The following is a 27,301-nucleotide window of genomic DNA, read 5'->3' as shown; positions in this document are numbered from 1 at the left end:
GTTATGTGGTATGGCACAGGGACAAATCTGTTTTATAGAGGAGCCTCAGTAGCTCAATCACTTTGTATACAGCGCCTCTAAGAAAGAACTTGCTCCAAGCGCACAAGTCTCTTCAGGGTATCCCAAATGGAATCCAGGTTGAGATGTTCGCTGTCCTCTCAATTAAAGGCAATATGGGTCCAAAGCACCTAACCCTCTTGAATCAAAGTTGCAGTTTGTTCTGCCATTTCACTACCATCTCTCCGTCTTATATTACACTTGATTTGTTCCAGTTTACTGTTATTTTGGATGAGACTTCATAACAAAAAAACAATGTCTGTATTGTTAGCCTACGGAAAAAAAAAACAGTGTCTGAGTCCTTGCTGAGGTACGGACACGCAGCTCCTTTTGTTCACAATGCTTCCTGTAGACAGAGAAGTGTATTGAGAGAAAGGAGCTATGTGGAAGAAATACAGTTTCATTACAATCAGGACCCTCTCCTCCCTGTACAATGACACAAGTAAGAAAACCTGCTTCACAGCTACTTGGCAGTCACTGGAACACGCTGCTACAATATTGCACAGTAGGACAGGGCATGATAACAAGACATTGTGTTGTGAGACACCACAGAAAGGTAGACATTTCTTGGTATATAGTCGTCATCAGAAACTAAAGGTTTGCACATTCGTGCTCACAGAATAGCAATGAAATAAAAAACGTGTACATTTTAAGTGTGATCAAAATGCTGGCGCACAACACCGTAAAACATATTCTAAGGAAGTTATACTGACAAACCGCATAATGCAGCTGGGTTAATAAAAAAATAAGGATGTTGAAATATGGATGTTGGCTCCAGCTATCACAAATGTCAAGTGCCTAAAAAAAGTGCCAGGATGCCACACTGCGGTTATGACACTTGGAAACCATAAGTTAATTGCAGACTCTGCGCAACAAGGAGCGGAAGCTGCCACTACTTGATTTGGCGGGCAGCCGACTAAGGATAATTGCAATGTTCACAAACCAATGCTAATTTAGATCTCTTCAGAGAACAGAGAATTGGACAGAAGTTGAAACATAAAAAAATATTTTTTATTTCATATAGGAAATTCAGTATGCACCCAATACATTTCAGAGTGCTTTCGACCAAAACAGAGACTTGGGCCTTTCGACCTCAACAGCTACTAAACATCACATTCTACAGGGCCACAGAGCTCCAAAACTAACACTGTACGATTAAACATCACCCATGACATAGCTGAAACAAGCCACAGTCCCCTATACATATCAATCCCTGCCCAGTCTGAATTTAAAGATAAGTGTACCTCTCTAGCTAACACGGATGCCAATTAGCACTTCTTCCTATATAAATTACCCTATTCTAGTGTCTTTGTAAGGGACTGCCCTCTACAGCAAGCATATATAAATTAGAAAAATATTAGCACTTCTCTCTAAACTGCACCAAGCACTCATAAGTGGAAAAAAATAACTTAGCAAAAAAATAGACAATTTATAGAGGAAGGCGTGTAAAATCTAAAAACTGTTTTTCCAAACGCTCATTCAAAGATCAAAGCATCTGGCAAACATATGGTGGCTCAAATTCCGGTGCATATAGTATGAACTCCTGGATTTTTCACAGGAAGGGTCTAGGCAGAAAAAGCTAGTCTCCAGGCTCTAAATGAGGTTCTGCATATCTTAGATGAAGGTAAAACACACCTATTGGCATTACTGGACCGCTTAGTTCATCCTGAGACATTGTGGACTACACTGCAGGACAGTGCTAAGAGGCACTATACTAAACTGGTTTTACCTGTTCATTTCTGGAAGAACCCAGGGAATATATATCGGATCATCCAGATCTGCCATTTGCCCCTTTCTCATGAGTTTGTGTTTTAATGCTTACGCCCATTAACCAGCATTTGTATCATGTAAAAGGAATCAAAGAGGACGACATGGGTGGACAACATCCCCAGTCACCAATTTGTGAATGGTCTTTAGATGGACGAGCGCCCAATGAGCTCTTTAGGTTGGAGGCACTTCACGTGACCTTATGAAATGAGTGCCATCTTTGCTAACATTAATCCATCAAAAACAGAACTCCTGGTAGGCCGCACAAGGATGGTGGTGGGTCTGTTCGCCTGTACGACTGCCTGTTTGAAACCAATAAATAAAGCTATTTTAAAAAAAACCAGAACTACTTTTTGTCAGACACTCCCTTAGAAACGCTTTACACTAAGAAAACCCAAGTTAACACTCTCGGTCTTCTCATTTAATGGAAATCAGGAAGAAAAATCTATACAAGAAATTCACTTCTAGTTAATGCGCTTCCTTGCATGGCGAGTGTGCCGGTCGGTACTGCACCACAGGCATGCCGGTCATGGTTTGGGCTGGCAGGAAATTAAAGGGCATGTGGCAGGACTAGGGGACAACAGCAGAGAGAAATAAGCCAAGCTATCGTGCAACAGGCTGAAGAGCCAACACAGAAGTGGACCTAGAAGCAGGTAAGTCAGTAATAAAACAGCCTACTAAAGACCCACATTAGCCCTCCTACCCCCACGCCTTCAGATGGCAGTAAATTGTGTTCTTGCCCCGTAAATATGCTCTCTATTTACAACACCCTCTGTATATAACAGACTACTTAAGGTTTATAAACTGGATAGTGCTCCACAGCTATCAATAAAGTCAAGTGTCTTTATGGTAACGCCAATAAAAAACAAGAGGTAATCACAAACTGTTAAACAAAGATAGGAAAATGTTACCTTTTCTTTCATAGACAACTAGAAGCAAGTTTGATGGGAAACAAGCGAATTACGTAATCACCCAAACTTACTTTGCGTACAAACATAGATTAGAAGTTGAATCTTGTGGCTATTGCTTCAGACAGTCTGTGCATGGTTAACACCACACATCCTATGTGGTTGTGTCTGTGAAGCACAGTTGGTTTGCTAATCCCGTTTGTGCAACAAATGAAACAAATGACATATGCATAAAATTATGGTGCATGCAATGACCGGACTGAAAAACAGTTAAATTGGGTGATGTGCCCTCCCCCACGCTCCTGGCTCAATTTCAATACCACAGGCTTAGGCATGCCCTCAGAGACCTGTTGGGCGATGATATAGCGGAGCCCCCTGAGGTGCAGGCACTTACGGCCGTCATTAAAGCACAAACACCTGCTAAGATGGTGTCCAGAATATATCATATTTCTATGTCAGCCAGGGGCAGTACGTACACGAAACCTAGCCTGGCAACGCGATTTACAGGTTGACCTCACAGATGACATGTGGTCATACTGCTGTATGAGCACTAAACGGGTCTCACTGATTGGTGGGCACAGATTGGTCCATCTCAAATTCCTGAACAGGCTGTACCACACCCGGAACGATTACACTAGTATGGACTATGCGACGAGCCCGCATGTGAACGGTGTGGTGAACAGGTTGCAGATTTTTTCCACCTGGCATGGACATGCCCAGGGATTGCCCACTTCTGGAGTCTGGTCTTCACAGAACTCAATCATATCGCGGACCTAGAGCTAGCCCCAGACCCACTACTGGCCCTCATTGGGTACTCAAAACCTCTTCTCAAAGCTGTCTGTTGCTTGATTGATATGGCGCTACTATTGGCTAAAAGATGTGTGGCGGTGCGCTGGCTTCGGGGCCCCACGCCTATGATAACACAGTGGTCCAAAGATATGACATATTGCTGTACCCAGACGGAAAATTATAGCGAGTTGCTTCCACCTCGTAATCGACTGAAGAACTTCTGGGCCCTATTTCAGACTAGACTGACGAATCAGAATGCAACGGACGTGGGCGCTGGTGCCGAGGCGCATCAGCCTCCTTCCCCTGGCCAACTGAGTGTACCGAGGTAGTGGGCTTGTACAGCAAGACCTATATAGCACTTGGTGCTTGGCTTTTTGTGAGTGAGGGGTGGGGGGATTGCTATGTGGGATCTGGTCGTGCATTGTCGATACTATCCTTGTATGTAGTGTCATTGCGGTATGTTGGCATAGTATGGTACTACTTATTATTGACTTTCACAGGTAATCTCATCAGTATGCAGAATATGTCATGGTCTCTGGTAGGTTTTGCATAAAAATTAATTAGAAAACTTTAAACAAAAAAAGAAAAAAAAACAGTTAAGTACAGAGCCTTGCTGATTAACATTGCTCAGGAATACCTAGCCAAACCCACTAGCAATGAATGGGGAAACAGGACATTTGTTAGAAGCGATTGGGTCTCCTCTTAAGGTAAATGCTACCCGGCACACTGATCGGGTTAGCAGGCACAAAGTATGAAGATCAACAATGTAATGGCTTGTCTTCCACCTCTGAAAGTGTGCTCTACAGATGTCAGGACAACCGTATCGTCACAAAAGAATCAGAAGACTAAGTTTGTAAGTGGAGACCTTAAGACATACATAGCAAAATATGCCATAGTAAATACTTTTGCTCAAACTGCCACCCAATGCGACCCTAACGAACATTATGTGTGCCAGCAACGGAAGGAATTTTGTACTGCTGATAAAACACTGTAAAGTGAAATTCTGGAACCCATACACAGAGAATGATATCATGTAGCAAATAAATGGTAAGAGGAGGATGCCGGTAAATGGACCAGTAAGGGTCCCCACTTTTTCCCCTGCATTGGGCATGGGTTCTAATGCAAGATTTCCAAATATCTTTTGAATTTCATGCCAGATCAACAAACAGTGAACTTGCACAACACAGTGCGGTGTATAATTAGTGAATGGATATGCTATTTACAGGTAGTAAGTGGGGGAAAGCATATAAAAAAATCAATTTCTGGCGAAGGCAAGCAGCATAGTGGACTCTAGGTGCAAGGCACCCACCCTTCACGTTGATCTTAGGAAAAGGATGAAAGGAAAATATGTAAGATTTCAGATTTAGCATATATTAATACCCTATGTAAGATTGTGAATTACATATAGATTAACAGATTCTGTTATTTTGCAGGCCGTAACAACAGTGTCACAAATAGAAAAGAACTATTGGATGTCTCACAAAGTAAACAAATGAAAATATAAAAGTTTTGGCAAAGTCAATAGGTCTTGCCTTTTTGCTTTGAACAGCACTTTTTTGCCACTGCTGTATGGAATGTGCAGAAATGAAAAAAATGGTTATTGCCAATGTGGAACTGCATCAGCTAAAGTTATTGCCAATGTGGAACAGCATCAGCAAAAACAAGTCAAAAAAGGCATTTGCAGAACTGGTTTTGCAGAGTATGCAATATGGTCCAGTGAATAAGACATTAAATAAAGAATTGCCCATTTGTCTCCTGTTAACCACAGTGGAAGATCTATCTCAAGAGGGAAATTTCATCACACTACAGTCCATTTGGGATGATCCCAAATGCGCCCCGCTAGCACTTTTATGTACTACTGCCTCTGAGCCACATGCAGAGCAATACATAGCACATTTCCGGCGACCCCTGCACCACTACATGAGCTTGAGGTGCTCCTAGGATCTCCCAAGAAGCTCATTACCTGCAAAATAAAAACCTGTATGCGCCCGCGAGATCCCTCATGCTTTTGGATCTAGACTCTTGCCTAGAGGAGAAACAATGGCACTACTGTTGCGCCCCGATGGGTACACGTTTGCCCAACTATAGACTACGATTAATACACATTAGTTTCCTTCATAGGATGTACAGCACCCCAGTACCACCGAGTTAAAAAAATAGTTCATATATACACACTGTGCATGTTGCAGGTCCCTGGACGCTGACTTCATGCATTTGGTATGGGTTTGCTGAGTTTTGGGCATCAGTTTTTGACATAATAGACTAGATTAAAGACTCAACTCCACTGGTTGCACTATTGGGATACACTAAGAACGCCCCAAAAGGGGTTTGATGACTCACAGCCATACTGCTCATATTGCCTAAGATTGGGTGGCGATGCATTGAGGTAAAGGAATTTCCTCCCTGGTAAGGAGCTGGTTACAAGACACTCTGCCTGCTAGGAACAGCTTAAGAATTACTGGGAATTTATGCCTACCAAATCCCGTCCTAAGAATATTTGGGGAACGTCCATCACCTACCCGACACTAAAGACACCATGGGAATCCCTGGGATCTGAAGAGGACCACAGCGGAGGGCACCTCTCATGTACGCCTGAATAGCTAATGAAAAGCACTTCGCTCTCTATTGATAAAGCCCATTATTCTTGCTGAAAAGGTCATATGCATACCCACCACTCACTGCGCTAGATGGCCATATTACTCTTGGATACTGACATGCTACAAAACGCAATTTGGTGCGTTTGTCCTCTGAACACATTTATAATAAAGACATTTTATGACATGATTACTTATTTTGATAGGTACTCTGGTTTCATACAGCATTGCGTTAACTCGTGTTTCGTCATTACTTTGTAAACAACCTATTGCTATGCTATTTGCACTATTTTTGAAATTTAACAAAAAATGGCTATTAAACGCCATAGAGCAGTGTTCTATCAGATTGTGAGCTTTTATTTGAAGGGAAGAACTCCTGTGAGTTTCTTATTGGACTGTCAACTCGACAGCCGTTTAAAGAACGCAATGCTCAAAGAACTGTGATCTGTTTAGGCAACTAAAATAGTGAACTATACATTTAAATAAGATGCAAGGAATGCAGAACGACAGGAGCTACTGATAGGATAAGGACATGATAATGTCACAGTGCATTTAGGCAGCATATCAAATCAGGACTTTTAATGAGGTGTGCAAAAAAGGAAATTGACAGAAACAGAAATCGTTGCTGTAGAGCGTTTGTGTCATGAGAATGATTTCAAATGAATATCAACTTTAAGTGACAGGACAGCTATGAGCTGAATAAAGGTTTGGGTTTTAAACCTAATTTCAGTGGACGTAAATCATAACTTCTATAGGATTTACCGCCTTGTGTGATTTCATTACAAGACCGGAGGCTACCATTATGCTTACTTTACCATCCCTATGGCCAAGGTTCATCAACCTTTTCTTCAATTCATGTGGAAAAACCATCTCTTCCAATTCAAAGCTCTCCCTTTCGGCCTTTCCTCAGCACCATGGTGTTTCACCAAAGTGATGAGATCAGTCGCCTCTTCCCTAAAAGAAAAGGGTATACGTATGATCATATACCTAGACAACATACTCATTCTATCCCAGGACCATTCTCAAATTATTCAAGACTTGAAGACAGTAATAGACCTTTTAGAAAACCTAGGGTTCAACATAAACAGGGAAAAGTCGATATCTCCCTCCAGAACCCTGGAGTTCTTGGGATTTACAGTAGATACCATGAATTGCCTTCTTCTCCCATCAAAGAAAATTTACAAAATCAGGAAAGAGATAAGACACGTTCTGAAACAACAGATTTTATCATTAAGAGAACTTGCCAGATTACTCGGTTTCCTTTCTTCCTCTATCCAAGCTATCTTTCCGGGTCCCTTAAATTATCGAGCTCTTCAAAGAGTAAAAGCGAAGGCCCTACGATCAGGCCTCTCGTATGGGGATCGTGTCTCCCTGGACCAGGAAGCAAGATTAGAACTAACCTGGTGGCTAGAGAACTTGGATGCTTGGAACGGAAAAGCAATTTTTGGGTCAACACCAGAATTTGTCTTAGAATCCGATGCAAGCCTTCATAGCTGGGGAGCCTGTTTCCTAGATCAGAACACGGGCAGGGTTTGGCCTCGAGAAGAATCTTCTCACCACATAAACTATCTAGAACTGACTGCCGGTCTCTATGCTCTGATGAGTTTCAGACATTCTCTTCAAGGCAGATCTGTTATTCTAAAGATGGACAGTATGTCCGTGGTTGCCTATATAAACCGCCTGGGTAGAACAAAGTCTGTAGACCTCTCAAATCTAGCCAAGAAACTTTGGATGTTCTGCCTGGAAAACAAGATCTCCCTAAGGGCCGAATATCTTCCAGGAAAAACAAACACATGCAGATTGGAACTCGAGGTTCCTCTTAGACCACAGCGATTGGAAGCTCAACGTCTCGGTCTTCAATTCTCTCAACAATATATGGGGCCCTCTGGAAATAGATCTCTTTGCAAGCAGATTGACTTTCCAGCTGGAGAATTATTACAGCTGGTTGCCAGACCTGGGTGCTCTAAGTGAGAGCTTTGAATTGGAAGAGATGGTTTTTCCGCATGAATTGAAGAAAAGGTTGATGAACCTTGACCATAGGGATGGTAAAGTAAGCATAATGTTAGCCTCCGTGTCTTTAATGAAATCCAGATTCTCTAGTCATGGTAATAGGAGAATCGCAATTTACCGCCTTGTGTGCACGGAAAACAAGCCAATAGGAGAGGTTTTAATTGAAAGTGCATCTTCAGTTATTGATGACTTATTGTGTGCCTAAACTCATAATACATGCACTCTTGTCACTCATGCATACATCTAATCATCGACCCACTGGCTCAATCTTGCATTCACCCAATTACCCATCCATAATAAAACAGACACACAAACTCAACAGGCAGCATATGGAAGATAAAGTAAAGGAATAAAAGTGGATAAAGAAAAGTTGCCACCAACTAAAATTGGCGAATTTATGCTTGCAACAACACAAAATAAAATAGACAGACTATTAAAACTTTTCAAAAACGTACCCCTAGTCACAGATCTGAGTTTAATCCATTGTTATTTTGCTCACCGCGTCACCCCAGTTTGGACCCAGCCATATGCAAATCAGTCTTGACCCTGTTCCCCATGGGAGCAGTTCAGCCCAAACTGCCAGGCCAGGTTCTCCCTGGACTGGAAACAAGCATCATAGGGCCGGTTTCTGGGTATCACCCCTCATCAGCCAGGCTAGCTTCAATCCAGTGGTGCAGCGAGGAAGGGACCCAAATCTGGGTACACCCTTTGCCACTTAGGGCGCACATAGCAACATCACAAAATAAAAATGATGTACGGAGTGTTGATACTTTTCGAACACTCACTCCCAGTCATAGATCAGGGTTTTAATCCATCTTTATTTTACTTGCCACGGCACCCCAGTTTGAACCCAGTCTTATGCAAATCAGTCTTGACCCTGCTCCCCATGGGAACAGTCCAGCCGGAACTGTGAGGGCAGGTAATCCCTGGACCAGAAACGAAAATCCAGGTACAAGTTTTGGAGTATCATCCCTCATCAGCCAGGCTAGTTTGAATCTAGTGGCGCAGCAAGCAAGAAATCCCTGTCTGGGCATACCCTCACAAAATAAAATAGACGGAGTGTTGAAGCTTTTCAAACACTCAACAGTCATAGATCTGGGTTTAATCCATCGTGATGCTTGCCACACAAATATAAAATCAACTATAGCAGCAGGCAACCATTTTGCAATGCCAACATCATGCTTCTAAACATGGTGGTCATACACTATGGACAATAGCGTTGCAAGATGGGTGCACAGTTTAGAAATAGTAGCCACACAGGGAGTAGCACACTGAAGATAAAATGACCAGTAAGCGAGCGGCCCGGTAAGACTGCCTGGGACCGGCAACAGAACAAAAACAACAAGCATTTGGAATGCAATAGGTCTCGCATTAGCGAGAGTTTAAGCTATTGGCATTGCAAATGACAATGCCTTTTACGTTTTAAAAACCAAACATAAATAAAAGACATTGTCATTTACGATGCCAATAGCTCGAACTTGTGTAAATGCGATACGTATTGCATTGCAGGTGCTTGTTAGGGAGAGAGCACTGGCATTGGGGCATGGGCAGCAGGCAACAGTGTACTTTCCGTCATAACCGTCAGCATTGTAGCAAACAGTGGGGGGTGGCCATACAAAAAGGGCACTTTCCTACACTCTTGTACCAGGAATTTGTTTGGTTGTCAATAGTCATGCAATACAACATTGTGGTCATGAGAGGACGGTGGGGATAGTCAGATCTTCATTGCCCTTTGGAGTTGGGAATAGGTTGAGACTTTCTAAATTGCTTCAGGAGGTTGTTCCATATCTAACGTCTGATGAATATGAAAATTGATTTAGAAGAGGTAATGATTCTGCTCATCAAGATGTATTTTTTTTTTCTATTTGGATTTAAGTTCATCACACCAGAGACCACATGTAATTGGAATCCCTGCCAGATCCTGAGTTTAAAACAAATTTGTCAAATATGCATTCCCAAAATTTCTCATACAGACGTTTGTTATCCCAAACCACTCAGGGGGTGATCCTGCTCCCTCAGAAAATGTTTTGAGAAAAAAGTAAGCAAATCGCCTTTAGAATTAAAGCAAGTAGAAATGTGGCTACAAGTTGCAGCTTATAAGCAGTTCTACAGGTACTCGTGAATTATATTCCATTACTTCCTGGTCAGCCAATAGAATCCCTCGCTTCTGGGTGGATTTAAGAGTGGGCCTTCCAATGATATTTTTAGAAGGAGCCAAATAGTTCAATTAACAGCCAAATTTCCCCAACCGTGAAAGCCTATTTCAAATAAATTGCAGTTAATAGCCATGATGGACCCTATATGCTTCCCACTGCAATACCGTTTCCCCTTGTATCACGTGATTCTAATAGCATTTCATTTTGACATTTGTAAGATGTGTAACTATAAGGCGACACTATTACCTGATAGAACTCTATTAACCTCATCAACCATGGATGGTGAAATATTGTGTTGGTCGAGTCTAATTTCAAACTTGAGATATGCAGGCCTCCTAAACTAGTCAGCACGCCACACTTCTCTTACTTAATCATCTTTCTGGCTATAAACCAGTCAGTGGACCCGATGTGTTTAACGCACCCCTCCTCCACCCAGCCACCTGTCTTATATATGCTCTTGGTATGTCCCTCACATTTCCTATTCAGCTACTCTTCTAGGCAACCCCACGCACATACCAACACACCCACATACACAGACATTCATACTTTCATTTTTACACACAATCTCCAATCCATACAAGAACAGACAGACTCTCACATGCATACTTAAATAAACAAAGGCACACACATCAGTACTCACAGCTTGGTTCGGCGCTTACCTTGTAGGCCTCGCTGTTCTTCCTCAATAGTCAGTTCTGCTGAGCCATGGGGTCAGAGAGGGGACACCAGGGTGGGACCTGATGCACGCGCTACTGAGCATACGTTTGATGGCCGCAGTTCGCCTCCTTCTAAGTCTTATTGTCAGGATAGTGCAGGTCTAACCGTGGGGCTGCAGGAGAACGAGCACTATGTCTGTCTGTCACTGCACACCCAGCCCTTCCCTGAATCGAGGCCTATAAGGAAATACAGAGGTGTGCAGGTGGGAGGTAAATAAGATGAGCGATGGGAGCATCTGTTCCTGATGGACGTCTTCCACCTTCTAAGTCTCTGGCTGCTCGCCTCATTAGTGAGCCATATGGCGCCTCATCCAGTAGGAGGTGAAGACAGATGCCTGGGGAAGTCTTTGCCTGTGCCAAGCTTGAGTCCATTCACTGTCCTTTGCTTTGCACTGGGTAGCCTGCTCGTCCTCTAACCAGCATTCACATGCACTGAATGCAGGAGGGAGATGGCTCTGTACATCCTCCATCCCCATGCAGCACACATAAGACAAATGAGCTATTAAGCTGATCACCATATTATATAATGACTATCGGAAGCCCACTTGGGGAACTTGGCGGCATTCAGCATATTATAACTTACTGGACGATTTATTTTTCCTTTCATTGCATAAATATTGTATTTTATTTAAAGAGGAAGCTTGGAAACACGAATATAAAGAGCTCTTGTAGAAAGGCATGTTGGTTGTATAGAAAGCACTAGTTGGATGGTAATAGTACAGATGCCTCGTACTTAAGGTGTACAGAACGCCGGTTAAAGACCTGTTTCGCACCCCAGCAAGACAAGCTAAGAACAGCTGTGTTGAGGGAAGTCTAAACACGGCAAATGAGAAAAGGAGGAATAGGATTGTAGCAGGTTAACATGCTTGACTACGGGAAGCAATGATTAATAACGTGTTTGGTTGTCAGTGCTCAAACTACGCACAGGCAGGTATGGTCCGGGAATGTGAAATTCAGCGACCAAAATGTATTCAGTATAAATAAAGATTTGCTGAATATGGCACGTAGTTTACTACATGGTTCATAACTGGCAAATTGAACCAAAAAGCGTTGCAACTTAAAAGAGCCATGTGTTATACATTATCGTGCATGCGTCTGCGCACGATAATGCAAACCACATGTCACCCTGTGAGGGTAACAGACACCAATAGGCCATGGGCGGAGCAACACGCCTGCCTTTGGCCTATTGAGTGCTCTGTTTCTGAAATACACGCACCCCCAAGCCAATCCCGTAACAAAAAAGAAAAAGCACACGCATGAGCATGTGCAATTTCTAGGTACAGTTTTAAACCCCCTACAAAAGGGCTCTCGCTGCGCACTGCAACGCAAGCGCGAGCCCTAAAAAGGGACCTATAATAAGGAAAAAAGGAAAACTAAAGAACTAGTTGCCAGCACAGACAGTTGGAGTTATTGGCATTGTAATCACAAAATTGCTTAATGTTTGTTCCAGGTTAACTCACTACACAACTAACACAATGGGCTAATGTCGCAACAGCAAAAGTCCCATGAAAATTTAGGAACCTACACACTTAAAATAAAACGCTGCGATATGAGCCAGTAAAAGCGCCAAGAAGATCCGAAAAGGCACTTTAAAAAGAAAGAACCGCCGTGATGTATTGAAAGAGAGCAAGATGAAGATGAAAGCAGGCAGATTGAAGCCAGTGAACTGAAAACAACTAAAAAATAAAGGACAGATGCAGCTAAGGCTCCTTCCAGTCTGCTCTCTTCCTGTTCGCAATATAAATAAAGGTTTCACGGACATGAAAGAGGTGGCAGCATGCTTGTTACAATCCACAACACTTTGCTTTTAGAATAATTCACGACGAACAGTAGATGGTGCCATAGATAAGATTTAGAAACTAACCCCCGAAATAGTTAAAAAAAAGTGCTGGAGGGCATGTGTCTGCCTCGTGTGAAGTATGTAAGTAGACAAACAATTACATGGAGCGCTAACAACTGGTATACCACAGCATAGACGCTATGATCTATGTGTTTTTTGTGTAATATAACTAGTTCTCCTGTAAAGCTCGCAACTACTTTTGGGGGTAGTTCGCACTACATAAAACTGCAAAACAAAACAAAAAACAACCAGCCAGTATACCCCTATGGGCAAGATCTCACTACACCGGCTGGTCCAGCACACGCACAGCTATGAAAGCTCTGTACACCCTAGTACTGTCCGTTAGGTGGAATGTTCCCAGTACACATATAGCGCTGGCAGTGGGCCGTATCCAGACACACACCGAGTTAGTATACGGTCCTTGAACCCGTATATAGCTCCGGGGTGGCAGGAACAGCACACTGCACTCCCACAGCAGATAAATCAGAAAGGCAGCTTTGCTCTGTTTGCTGACAAAACGACAAGCCACTAAATCGTATTCATCAAGAGTGAAGCTTTAGTTCATCGTATATTTTTTTGAGTGTTTGATATTGGAACAGTTCTGCCAATCTATGGGGTGCCTTATTATTTTCAGGCGGTACTCTGCGTTAAGTGATTAGCCTGTCACATACACATCTCGCGATATTACTGCTTGTAAACCAGTGCAGAGGTAATCGGTAACTATTGAACAGATGTCGCTTTTGTTTGTTTCCCTGTACAGTATGTGTAATCTGACTGTACGTTTAGAGAGCACTGTATATAGGTAGGATAAGAATGACAGCATCCGGGCCTATATCAAGAGGTGATTTGAAACTATGCCTATTGCCGCTAAAGCAGTAATGTTAAAATATTTCAGAAGCTATACACCTAAATAATGCGCCACTATTAGGTTAAGTGAAAATTAAAAGGTGTAAAAAGGCACATATAAATAATAATGTTGCAATGCGCCAATGTGGGAGCGCTATAAACCTGGAAACAGCGCGTTCTAGATACTGCACGCAAAAGCGACCAAGAACAGGCAAATGTTGCCTGAGGCTGTCCCCCCAAGTAAGTATAAAGTACAAACACTTATGTGGCACAGCACATCAGGCGCACACAAGTACGAGGTCAAATATTGCAGAAGCCACCAATAACAAATGATAGATGTTGCCTCTGTGTGTTTCTCTGTGTGTAGTATGAGAAATTGTATTCATACATAATATAGCGCTAATATCCCTGCAAGTTATGAGAGCGCCGCATATAGACACGTTAGAAGAAACACCAGCCAGAACTGCTGTGTGGGTTAACCTGAAACAATGGGCTAATGTAGTAACAGCAAAAGCCCCATGAAAATTTGGGAAGCTACACACTTAAAATAAAACGCAAGTAAAAGCGCCAAGAAGATCTGAAAAGGCACTTTGAAAAGAAAGAACCGCCGCGATGTGTTGAAAGAGAGCAAGATGAAAATGAAGCCAGCGAACTGAAAACAACCAAGAAATAACGGGCAGATGCAGCTAAGGCTCCTTCCAGTCTGCCCACTTCCTGTTCGCAATCTAAATAAAGGTTTTACGGACATGAAAGAGATGGCAGCATGGTCGTTACAAACCACAACGCTTTGTTTTTAAAATAATTCAAGACGAACAGTAGATGGTGCCATAGATAGGATTTAGAAACTAACCTCTGAAACAGTAAAAACAAGAACAACAAGCAGGAAGTGGGATAAGGGAGGGGGTAGGGGAGAGAGGCAATGCAGGCTGGCAAATGGTGAGCACTTTTCGCGGGCGGCCGTGCGGCCGCGAAAGTGAAAGAAAACGAATGCTTTCAGGCTGCCAAATGGTGCGCGCGCCCGGAGCACATGCACTGTAGTTGGCGGCCTGAAATGCACTCGTTTCCACTTCCAAAAGTCGCTTACTATAAGTCTCGCCAGAGCAGCGCTAAAGCGCTGTCTCAGGCGAGACCTAAAAAGGGACCTATAATAAGGAAAAAAGGAAAACTAAAGAACTAGTTGCCAGCACAGACACTGAATCGCACTCATTTTCAGGAGGATGGGCACATGTGATTAGGCGAAAGGCAGTTACTGACCGGAAATGGGCTATCTGATTGTTGCATGCAGTATACGGTCATAGTGTGCAGCATAATATGAATGGCACTCAAAGAGAAAGAGAAGAGCTGATCCAAATACCCCCTATATAAATGTGTGTACATATTTATATTTTCATTACAAGGGTCTGCCAGACAACTACACATAACAGGAGCTTCTAAGAGTGTCTAGCAAGGATTATCATAGTGCAAATCTTTTATTAACACGATTTATCAAAGGAAGTAAACACCAAAATCCTTGCTTACTACAGTAATCTGTGAAATTCCACGTAACAAAACATCTAGTGTGGAGGCAATAAACAGTGTAATTTCAATCCACACTTAAAGGCTTATTGGCAAAAACATATGATTTTAATAATTGAAAAGTCAAGCCTAGTGTCTTGAATGTAACATTTCATAATAAACAGATCTTACCTATGCCATCTGAGATAACTTTTCTTGATGAACTAATCAGATCTATGTTTTTTACCACGGACTCATCACCATAACAAACTTACATCTACTATATTGGCCATACGTTTTTCGACAAGGTAGCCATCAAGTACACAAACATACAAATTAGAAATATGCACAATATCAGAGTTGGCAAAATAATATGCAACCCCTCAAAGAGGGCCTGACAAGGACTCTCAACATGAACATTTTCCACCCCAAGGATTTTGTCAGAGTCAGAACCATACGAGACCTCTAGCCTATTATTATAGTAAGCATCTAGAATTCATGTAACACAATACTTGCCTACATGCTTTAACACCATTTACTAACAATCTATCTTAAAGGCTTATTGGCTTTACCATACTATTTTCACAATAAATGCCTAAAATGGCATTACAAGGATTCTGAAAGTGCCCATCCTTTACCACAATGGTTTGTAACAGGGGGTGACCAAAAACAAAACCCTTGCCTACTATGACGATCTCTGAGATTCCACATTAAGACAATACCTGTCCACAACCTTTATCAAAGTGTAATGACACCTCACCCTTAAAGGCCTATTGATTGTAAGATATTTTTTGTGATAAATAATTTATGAATGTTCCATTTGTTGTCACTTTTCCTCATAAACAAATCAAGTCTATGGCCTTGATCCTGTCACCATACCCAACGGAGTCCTGCTGTGTGGATTATAAACCTTCCCACAAGGCAGAAATTGCAATGCTAGGACCTTTATTCAGTGAAAGCACACAACTTCTGCTCAATCAAGGTATGAAATCAAGGACATCAACATTTAGGCAGTGCATAAGCCACTCTCTCAGTAGTGCTTCTTAAATCTCTTTTAATGTTGATCACATGAGGTAACGCAATAGCTGCGTTGTCAAGCTAGATCTATAAAAATTATTAGACTTAGGGCATACCTACACACATTTGCATGGATGTCGTATAGACACCTTTGATGTAGGAGACAAATTGTTTAACATGTGTCAGAATATATTCTGAGATACTGCGCAAGACGAGTTTGTCAATAAACCCATGTTAAAGGGCATAAAATGGATCCGCCACTGCCCATCACAGGCAAATTTCTGCAATGTGACTAACAATTTAAATCTGAGGAATTAAGTTATAAAACCGCCTTAATTTACAGTTGCTGCTAGCCAAGCTAGTCATGCCCGTAATCTTCAAACTGCATCCCAATAAAACTTATGTGGGTATATATAAACATGAATCAATCAGTGCTGTTTTGATAGCCTAAGGCACCTCATAAATACCTCTTTTGGTTTGCCCTGCCCCCCTCCCAAGTGTCAAGTGTGGGCATGGTGGACATCTGGTAATGGTGGAGTAATGAGCAGACAGACAGTTGCGAGAGGCATTAAAGGCAAGACGTTTACATCTGGTTACAGGTCTCATCATTTTCAGACAATAAGATTATATTTCAGTTTCACAGGCAAGATGAACCCTCACATGGATAAATAAGTTTGGCACTTTGAATTTTGCTCATGGGGAAAACAGAAATAAAGTAGGAGCAAATATATAAATCCAGGGGTTCTACACACAGCACTTGATGGATAATGTGATGTTGGCAGTGGCTTCACTGGGGAAAGCCTGTGCGATGGTGTCAGGCAATTTCCAGTATATTTGAGGTAAATCTGACGTGCCATTAGACCAGGTTTCTGTCGATTGCAGAATGTGTGCTTGGTTTAAGTGAAGGCATGATTGAAGGAGCAAGCTATGAAATTTGTTCTTGGTGAGAGAGGTGATCTATATGTACAAATTTTGAAGTCTGTTTTTTATTTTAAAGAATTGCCAAGAGCAGGTGCTGGATTGTTCCTTTTCTATTGCAGTTCTCCCAGTCTGGGAGAGTGCTTAGATTTCTACTCTACACAGGCAAGACCAAGTAAACCCAGTACAGAAGCTAGACATAGCGAAACGTGTTTTCCTACCGACTAGTCAGGCCCGACTTGGTGGCAGCTGTTATTCATTTGCAAAGATTTTTCTCACTAACACCACGTTAGGTTATTTTCCTTATTGGCGGTAGTTCACTCCATGGCAAGTAGGTCATGTATATTGGTCCTGTGTTTAAGTATCCTATTTACCTTTTGAGATTAGGGTCAGAAAGACCGGAGTAGTGGAAGGGATTATTGCAACACAGTATTTTCCACAAGAGGGTGTGGATTTATTTAAACAAGTAGGAATTTGCCTTACAACATGATTTCCTTTTAAGGGTAGTTATCTTTCAGGCTAGCAATGATCAGAACTCTCACAGTAAAGTGGAAATATGTAGGTATTTAATGCCATGCTAGTTTACATACCACAATAGTATCATCATCATCGCTTGTAGGAGTACGTCTAACACCACTACCAAAGGGCTCAGAGTTGCTCCTCAAAAATTTGGGATTAGTCCCCACTTCTGCCAAAAGGTAAGCATCACCTATCATTATGTACACTTTGCCATAACCTGTATTACAAATGCAATTCAGATTGAGGAAATTAACTGCACATGGTTAAGGAGGGTCTGAGACAATACTGTTGCTATGCCACAGATTCGTTTCTCATGAGAGGAATTACATTAGCAGCCAATAAACAATATTATTGCAGACATATTATAGATATTATGTTTTTAAATATAAATAAAGGCTATATATTTGGTATTGGAAATGGAGGGACGGTGCTTGGATAAAATATTCAACGTTTTTTTTTTGTTTTGTTTTTTAAAATCACTGGTAAAAAAACAACACACATTGAATACAAACTCTGGAATTAAAAGCACCAAAACCATAGGTTTGTATAATTGAGAATTAATGGCATAGAAGCACTATCCGAGATTTCACTAGAAGACCATTTTAAATGAGAGTCTGCAGGTGAGTTTTCTTGGGTCGGGTGGGTGTTTTCTAACCAATGTTTACTTCTGAGACTCCAGCAGGACATGCTGTCAAAGTAGGATTACCAAAAATCCCACATATGAATGTGCTTAATGGTGACGTGAAAAATTGATCCATATAGTTGGCTAGTTCTGAATGGGTCCGTTTTTCTCAAACTTTTCAAATGGATGAAAGTGAAGCATGAATTGTCCAACAAAACCCCTAAAATGAAAAACTACCATTGCTACTACAGCCATGCACAATTTCACACTGGGTAAAACCTTTAAACCCATAATCCTACTACTTCCGATGGTCAATCCCATTGGAACAAAGTAGGCCTCATAAAACGTGGAAAAAAAGCCCAGTTTTGCAAGACCAATTGTTAAAGCACACAATACAGAATTTCTGTATCCTTTATGTAACCGACTCTCCTGCAAGCAGGGCTTTGGAAAATCACAACTGTCAAAGCAGTACGCGTTATTTACTGCAATTTAGTCAACCTGTAAGTGCAAACAATAGCAAAGGTTGCTGGTGTCCCAAGATGGGATTCAAACATAGAGCTGAGATAAGAAAGTCCTACACATTAAGCCAGGACAGCAGTTAATTTATTTGATGTATCCAAATGCTAGAAAAATGAAACACACCAACAGCACTTAATCACAGACTGATTAACTCAGTTCTTGCAATACCTCCCTTCGCCCCCCACCTCACCCACCCTCCCTCAACCCTGGTGAATTTGAAACCTTACAATGTACGTTCTGCTTTTTTTGGAATGCTACCTTTGTCATAGTTCTTGCGATCTATCACAGCTAAAAGACTGATGCTTTCTGGCCCAACTTGTATACATAGAATACAGAAAGAATTGAAAGACTGCAAGTGACTATGTACTATTATGAAACAATGCAACCCTTTAGAGAGCACTAAAAAACAAATAGTCAGAAACATGCCATTTGAAACCACAAGTGAGATAAGAGTTATTTGCTGGTTGAGTAGGCAGACAAAAATGTATTTTAAGAAACATTAATCAGCAAAAGCTAAAACCAAAATCTATTTAGTGCTATAAAAATCGCTACACTAATTAACGTTTTGTTTCAAAATTCCATCATCTCAAGGTTTTTGTTTTGTTTTGTTTGGTGAAGAGGCTGAAAATTGTGCATCATTACATGGGGCCTTTGCAGATCTATTCAGCCTTCAGAGCTCTCAAATATTTGCTCACTTGTGCCTTCAATGGTATCGCTGTGTTAAAAATATAACCTGACGGAACTTTTACAACTGGCTTAAATCAAGGATTTACAGAGAGGTGCTCCCTAAAGGAAGCTCGTCACAAAATATATAAAACCGACTTACAGTTTTAAATAATATCAAATAGCAAGCAGTGCCAAATAGAAAAGGGTTGTGCTTTGTATGTGCATATCCATTAATAAACACAGAGTACGAGAGACCATGCACCAAGAATGCACATACATCAAGGCGCCAACAGGCATCAATTTTCAGAAACGCCAACAAACGCCCAGGAATCCTTGCACAATAAATTACAAATATGCAAGTAACAGTGCACACAGGCTAAGTCACACATAACCATGTACTACAGAGTAATTAATTACTGCAGTGTATCTAGCCATAAACATATCAAAGTGGTATAAAGAGAAAATCTCACCACTCTGAGAATCATGGATGGCAGAGGCAACTCTGGATTTCTAATATTGGCAGAAAGTATGTGATTACTACAAATGTAAATAACAATAAAAACTATTTTCAAACCAGCACATTTTATATCCAGCCCCTGTAAGGATGAAGCTGATTGAGCAAAAAATGTAAACATGTTTGCAACTTGTCAACACATATTACTGTGGTATAAACACATGACTTGTCACTGGGTTCTAAGACGGTACGTTGTTAAGCACACGGGCATTAATAATATGAAGAAATGTAGAAGGTATCACAAGAAATTATATTTTCGCATTATGTTTATCGCTAGGACACTTGATATTTGAAACAGTACTGAATGTCAAAGCTTGGAAGGAAGGGGTGAAACAAAATATCTCAGGATAATTAAACTGGAAATGGGAACATAGGTTTCTTAAATGCATGTCTTCCAGAGCCTTAGACTTTATTTTGTTCTCTGAAAGTGACAGGAAAGTGGTATCGATTTGTTGGTGTCCACTTACGCATCCAACCCCCTCACCACATCCTTCTTGGATACTGCCTCTAAAGAAATAGAGTAGAATCCAGTGTATCTTATGATTAGATCTGGAGTCATGCTGGAACACGAAGGATGGTCTTGGTTTGCAGGGATCAATAGCTGACTTAGGAATACGAGGGCAAAAGCCAAGACTTCGGTAGCAGAAAGACCGAAGAACAAGTCAATCTCAGTGCAGTGCTTTTCTAATAATCGTTGTCTGTCATGCTCTCAGTTTGTGATCTTTGATCAAACAGATAAATTCCCCTTGATGCTTTTGAGTATGAAGGCACAGTCAATTTAAAAAGGTGCACAAACTGATTTAATTTTGCAGCCAAAACACAATATTTTGCAGGTTACTTAGGACATTTAAACCCAACAAGTCCCTGCTGAGGGTTTCGTTTAATATAACCTTTTAATTCATCATGTTTCAATCAGGCTTTCAACAATGTATCATATCACCCAATCAAAAAGAATGTATCTTTTTTTCAGAATGAAATATGTTTCGTACAACAATAAAAGAACTGAGGTTACAATGTAAGGACATTGTGCACTACAAATGCTGTGGTCTCATGGTACTTCAAGGCACAGATAGGATTGTACTTTAAGGACTATTTCATTAAATGGCACTGAGTGGGTGAAGGAAATGGAGGGCTGGACTGTAAATTCCTGTATTTTGACATGTCATTGGCACAGTATAAAGTATTAATAAATACAAAGGTATTTTCTACAATTCGTGTCTTCTGCTTACATACATTGTTTTGTTAAGTCAAATTTGTGTCTGAACATTCTACGTACTAAAAATAGGATTCATATGCAATTGCATAGTAACTAAACATCTGCTTCCTACAGAAAAGTACTGGTACTATCAAATCTAAATTAGGACAATACTGCAGACAAGTGTTATAACCGTCCATTATGAATAAGGAAGTACAGCAGACATGCAGATACTGTTCCACTGAAATTATGGCAGCCCTGTTAGGAAGTATTGATATACAGATACAAAAAACTCAGCAAGTTAGTCACCAGCTGTTGAAATGTGCGCAGCCTGCAAGTCCCGAGTTTCATTCTCAGCAAAACCAACTCAGCCTTTCATCTTTCCCAAATTGATATATTGAGTACCATTAAATTGAATAGTAGCACCTGTTGTTTACAGAACTTCGTGACAGCAAAAATTGGGATAGATTGAGCAATGTTAAACCAAGATATTATTACTAAGATAGGAGCCATACTGTGAAGCACTACTGCTACCCATAGCGAGTAGAGCACCACTGAAAGAGGCTGCACTGTCCAGTACGATTACAGCGGTCCTGCTGAAAAGTGGTGGTACTACTTCACGGCCGTATAGGAGACAGTTGAGTAGCTGTTCCAGTACGAATGTAGAAGTGACATAATGGTTTCAGGAAGTACATTTCACTTATACAGTCCATTATTTTAATATCATTGATAATTCAGTGAGTATGGGAACGGAAGCAAGCTCTCCACATGCCACCTTCTAACCAATGGGGAGTTCCCATGGCCCTTGTCTGGCATTTTAGGCAAACTGTAGATATATGAATATTAAGTGCCCCATCTCATGCAAAGAAGGATCGTTTAAAAATACACTTTGGGAGACTACAAAGTGGGCAACTTTTGGTAGCGAGCAGCCTTATATAATTAGTTCAGTTCTGGATATTTCACGGAGATGTTCTGAGGACACAACTTTCAGAAGCCAGAGTCTCTGGTCATATGGAAGCAAAACCAAACAGAAATTGTATAAATCTCTGTACTGGGCGGGCTGAGTTAGCTGCATCTGGTCATTCGGATGCAGTCTTTAACGTGAATAAAGTGATGGCAAAAAAAGGGCGTGGGGGGTCAAGGTGTCAATTTGCATGTATATCTGGGAGGCACACTTTTCCAGATTGTATAATCGTGGGGCATCTGAAGCACAGTTATCACCGGTAAACGGTTGCCCCATTAGTGCCTGGACACCCATTATGGTGGATGAGGTTCATTTGGGCATAGAAGGCCTAGTAGTGAGGAAGGCGCCAGGGCCAGATGGGATACCCCCTGATCTATTTAAAAGCCAGATAGATCTTTGGGCCCCCATTTTAACCAGGGTTTATAACACAGCTATGGAGGTGGGCATGCCGAGATCATGGTCTACGGCCGTCATTGTGCCCATATTTAAGAAGGGTAATAAAAATGACCCTCAATGTTATCGCCCAATATCCCTAATAGATGTAACGGCGAAAGTTTTGGGAAGAGTCATTCTAAACCGTCTAATGACATGGGCTGACGAAAACAATATTATCACTGACGTACAGTATGGCTTCCGAAAAGGGCGCTCCACAACTGATCAATGCCTTAACCTTTACCACCTGGTGGCAAAGTATACTGTGGCCAGGGAGGGGACAGTTTACCTGGCATTCATGGATCTCTCAGCGGCCTTCGACTGTGTGAACAGAAGAAGGCTGTGGGAGATCCTGAGTGCCATGGGCGTGGATCCTGGATTGATCCACGCCCTGCGTATGCTTCATCAAAACACCACGGCACGGGTCAGGTACACAAACGAGGGCGACGTCACCGAGGAATTTCAGTGTAAGGGCGGGGTGAGACAAGGATGTATCCTGGCACCCTTCCTATTCACGCTTTATATCAATGGGCTAGACAAGGCGCTCGGAGCCCTGGAGGCAGATTGCCCCAGCAGAGGGAAGAGAGGAATACCCGTCCTCCTTTACGCAGATGATGCGGTCCTCCTGGCGCGCACTGGCAGGAGCCTGCAGGCCCTCATTGGGGGATTTGTCAGCTTTATGGCAGACCTAGATTTAGTCCCTAACCTCACAAAATCTTTCATTATGGAAGTAGGAAAAACCCCACACAAGAATTGTGTTTTCACCATAGGCACACACAAACTGGAGAAGGTGAAACATTTTAACTACTTGGGTATGGTTTTTGACAAAGACTTAAATTTTAAACCCCTTGTAAGTCATAAATGTACCCAACAACTTGGTGCTGAGGGGTCAATTATGAATTATGCACGCAGACTGGGTCGCTGGTCACCCAACGAAATTGTACATTTATATAGTCTTGTCTGCTGCGCCAAAACCCTGTACGGAAGTGAGGTGTGGGGTTTTACAAATGGGAGAAAAATTCAGATTGAGGAAGATAAGTTCTTGAGGAGACTTTTGCAAGTCCCTCAAAGCATCCCCTCTTTCATGGTCCACGAAGAGCTGGGTATCCCCTATATTAGCGATAGGGCATGCCTCAAACCCATCATCTGTTGGATCAAAATCTGGATAAACCCTGAGGCAAGCCTTAGCAGACAAATTTTGGAGGACTGTCTGAAGGGGGACAAGGGGCTGCAAATACCCTGGCTCAAATATGTAAAGGACACGCTGACTAGTTTGGGCCATGCAAATCTTTTTGATGACCCCTCCATAATAGGAACGAGAGACAAAGAGGCCATAAAGGCAGACTTCTTACTATATGTAGCTAACGTTAGAGAGGAAAGGGAAGGGCGGAAACCTACTGTAAGAGAACACCAGCTCACAAAAAATTGTGTGGGGATGGAATTCTATCTGTCCAATATACATAACAGACATGACAGATTCCTGATAACAAGATTCAGATTAAACCTCCTGCACCACATTTTATCAGTTCCAGCTGGTTACACGAGTGATATTAGCAAAAAAGGGTGTTGCGGCTGCGATCAACGATCTCTGCAAGACACCATCCACTTTGTTCTCATATGTCCATTTTACGTCCTTCCCAGAAAGCGTTTTTTAAAAAACATCTTGAAACGCGCGGGAATTAGACAGGCTAAAGTGGCCCTCTTGTATCTCAAACTCTCTGCTGACCCATTTGTATTATTTAGCACTGTGCACTTTTTGCGACTGGCAGTTAGACTAAGAAATACCAGAGGAGAGGATTAACTACTAGGACTGCTACCTTGTTTTTATGATTATAAAGTATCCTCTCTGCCATAAACAATTATTAATAGGCACAAGAAGGCTGCCGACGAATGAACCTTAGCACTTAATTGTTCTGCTTTTTATGATCTCGCATTTTGGGATTTTATGTATTGATGATTTTAGGGTATTATGTAATTTTGATTGTGTTTTTTAACAAAAGTATGTTGACTTGATGATGTGCATCTTTTATGGTTATTTGTAAATATCCGAATAAAGATATATTTGATTGGTGATTGGCATGTATATCTGGGCCAGTTTTTGACCACGAAGGGTTAAAAAAAAGAACTGGGGCGGAAGGTAGCGCAATCCAGAGGTGGATCAGACAGAAAGAATGACAGGAGAGGGGGCGTAGAACAGAAACCCAAACAGCATGAGTGTGGGGGTAGAGGCCTGGGGGTAAGTGGCAAGGGACAGCACTACCAAGGGGTGGAAATGAGACGGAGTTACAGCAAAAAAAGCAGAAAGGGAAGTGCATGTAAGGCCAGGGGCGTTAATGAGCAAAAGAGTAAAAAGATTAACTTTTTATCGCTGATCACACACAGGTGCCAATCCTCTCGAAACAACTTGCAGTTTTTAAAAAAAGTTGACTTACCTCCGGCGCCCGGAGATCTTTAAAAATCCAAACTCTCTGCTTCGCTTTCGACTCTTCCCGACTTCAACAAGTGAAGGCAGGGAGTGGCAATCGGAAAGCTAGTTTGCAGTGATTGACAGTCAGTGGGCGGTGCTATGTTGTGCCTGGTGGCTACTCTAGCCACGGCGTCTTGTGGTTGGTTAAAAAAAAAAACAGGGCCGCCCCGGAAAGAAGGCTTAGCAGCTCCGGAAGAAAATGCCTGCCGCTCCGGAACTGATCGCCTTACTATTCAGTCCGGAAGTGATCGTCCAGGGGTGCCTTGTGTTTACAAACTACACATTGAGGTCGTTGTACTCTGTGGTTAGACTATTGGGCACGATAATCCCAGGGTGGCACCCATTCTGGCACCAATAGCGGCTGTTCCACCTCCTTGTGTTAAAGACAGGAGTCGCCGCCACAGACCCAACTGCTGAGCGTTCGGAGAGATCTCGGGACCAGCATCGGGGAGTGAAACTAGGCTGGTTAGAAGATCCGGTTGGGCGGGCAGCGGTGGCTCTGTAGTGGGCGAGCTAGAAAAGACAGAGTCATTGGTCAGGATAGGTCGGTGAGGGTGTCAGACTCAATGTGGGGCAAATGAGCACATAACCCACAGCAACATCTCCGCTGACAGAAGACGCCAATTGCGAAGAAATTCCAGAGCCAAGAGGATGAATGAGGGAGCTTTGTTGGGATCACAGCCAGTGGTGATCCTCAACAAGCCAGGCAGCTCCTCCTGTCTGAAATCCCACTTCCGAGTTCACAGAGCATATGGAATGTAAAGACATTCTAATAGGGCTTTAAGTGAGATGAAAACAAAGTGTGTGTGGTGGTGCGGGAGGAGCCTCTGAAAGGGGCGTGGCTTAAATATGTAAACTGCATTTCCCTGATTTCCATAGGGTGCCACTAGAGTGGTATTTTGGTGCCCTTCTGAGCTTTCTGTTATTATTTACTTACTGCCCTTTATGCTGACTGGCATGTAGGACAGCAACGAAGGACTTCCACTTCTGTCATCTTGAGCAAGTCTCTGTATGGTGCCCCAGCTATGGTTCTGGGTCTTCATTTCTGTTTCCACAGTTTGTCTCTGTAGTATTGGTGATAATGCATCGCGCGGCTAGCGTGAGATGCATTAGAACCATATTGTTGTGTATTCTTGAATGTGGCGTGCACATGGAGTGGTTGCTGGTCGGGGTTCGAATGGCACCTTGTCAGATGGAGTTCGATCACCGGACAAGGTGGCCGCTTCGTGTAGTTTGTGGAAATTACTGGAAATAAACTCTTCAATTACTCAGACTCGACTCCCTCATCTTATTTCATCGAGCGACGATCAGGAGAAGTACTCCACCCAGGTGTCATTAAGGATTACCTGGTTGTTGTATCTGCAAATCTTCGGGCCCTGCCTTTCCTAACTCACGTTCCTGCCTTGTGATCAGACACGAGCAGCACTGCTTCTATAACAAACTCCAAGATCTGCGGCTGACTATTGGTTCAGCCCATCAATTCTTGTTCAATAAGTAAAAAATGTCCTGTGCATTGCACTCCCGGAGTCTGCCGCAGTTCAGCTCCACTGGAATCTAGACAACAAAGTTTACACAAAATGGAAGGTGCACCAGGTGTGGCGCATTTGCTTCTTAAGTTCTCGGGACCCGGCTGATATTCTGGGCTGGAATGAATCGACTGGAACTCTGATTGTGAGGCCTTCAGATGGGACTTCCCATAAGACTTTTCATGTTTTATACAACGATATGCGAATGCCATAACTGCTATTTAGGATTTGGAACTCGTACTTGGGAGTTTCAAGTTGGGATTCCACCAATATCCCTACTGTACTTGAACTTGACACGACTGCTGCCAATTATCAATCTTGCCCTGAAGAAGTTCTTGTTTAAGAACGAAACGCGTTGGCTGAGACCTGACTACGTTTCTTATTATACAGAATAAAAGTATTCCAAAGGACTTCCCTATTTACGTTTGGACTTATTTTTCCTGGTGCACCTTCCATTTTGTGTAAACGAGCGGCACTGCTTGACTACGTTCCACATCGTTTGGAGTTTGCTGGCTTTCGGAGCGGATTGGGAGGTACGTGACTCTTCTGTGCCGCACTCGTGCACATTTCATTCCCCGCTGTTCCGCTCAGCCTGTGCCGTGCACACCATGTCAGCAGCCTGGATTAAAAATTTGCAAACATACGTGACAAGAATTTTCTATTCTATTAAGGACAAGGAGGCGAGGATTATGCTTTCTCATTTCTTTACTAGAAATGCTCAGCAGCCAATAAGAACACAGTATATGTAATGAAAAAACTACAATA

At 42.2% G+C, this 27,301-nt stretch overlaps 1 protein-coding gene across 2 annotated transcripts in view; it reads right to left on the bottom strand.

Moving 5' to 3' along the window:
* Nucleotides 1-25,108, bottom strand: part of CYFIP1 (cytoplasmic FMR1 interacting protein 1) — a 517,233-nt gene extending 492,125 nt beyond the window's left edge. For both annotated transcript variants that reach the window (XM_085622863.1, XM_085622862.1), the window contains exon 1: nt 24,976-25,108. The gene's annotated coding sequence lies outside the window, so the exon portion shown is untranslated. The remainder of the gene's footprint in view (nt 1-24,975) is intronic.
* Between the last annotated feature and the right edge of the window lie 2,193 nt (nt 25,109-27,301).

The sequence above is a fragment of the Triturus cristatus genome, chromosome 8, assembly GCF_964204655.1.
Source record: "Triturus cristatus chromosome 8, aTriCri1.1, whole genome shotgun sequence".
NCBI lineage: Eukaryota > Metazoa > Chordata > Amphibia > Caudata > Salamandridae > Triturus > Triturus cristatus.
This window is presented reverse-complemented; position numbering and strand designations above follow the sequence as displayed.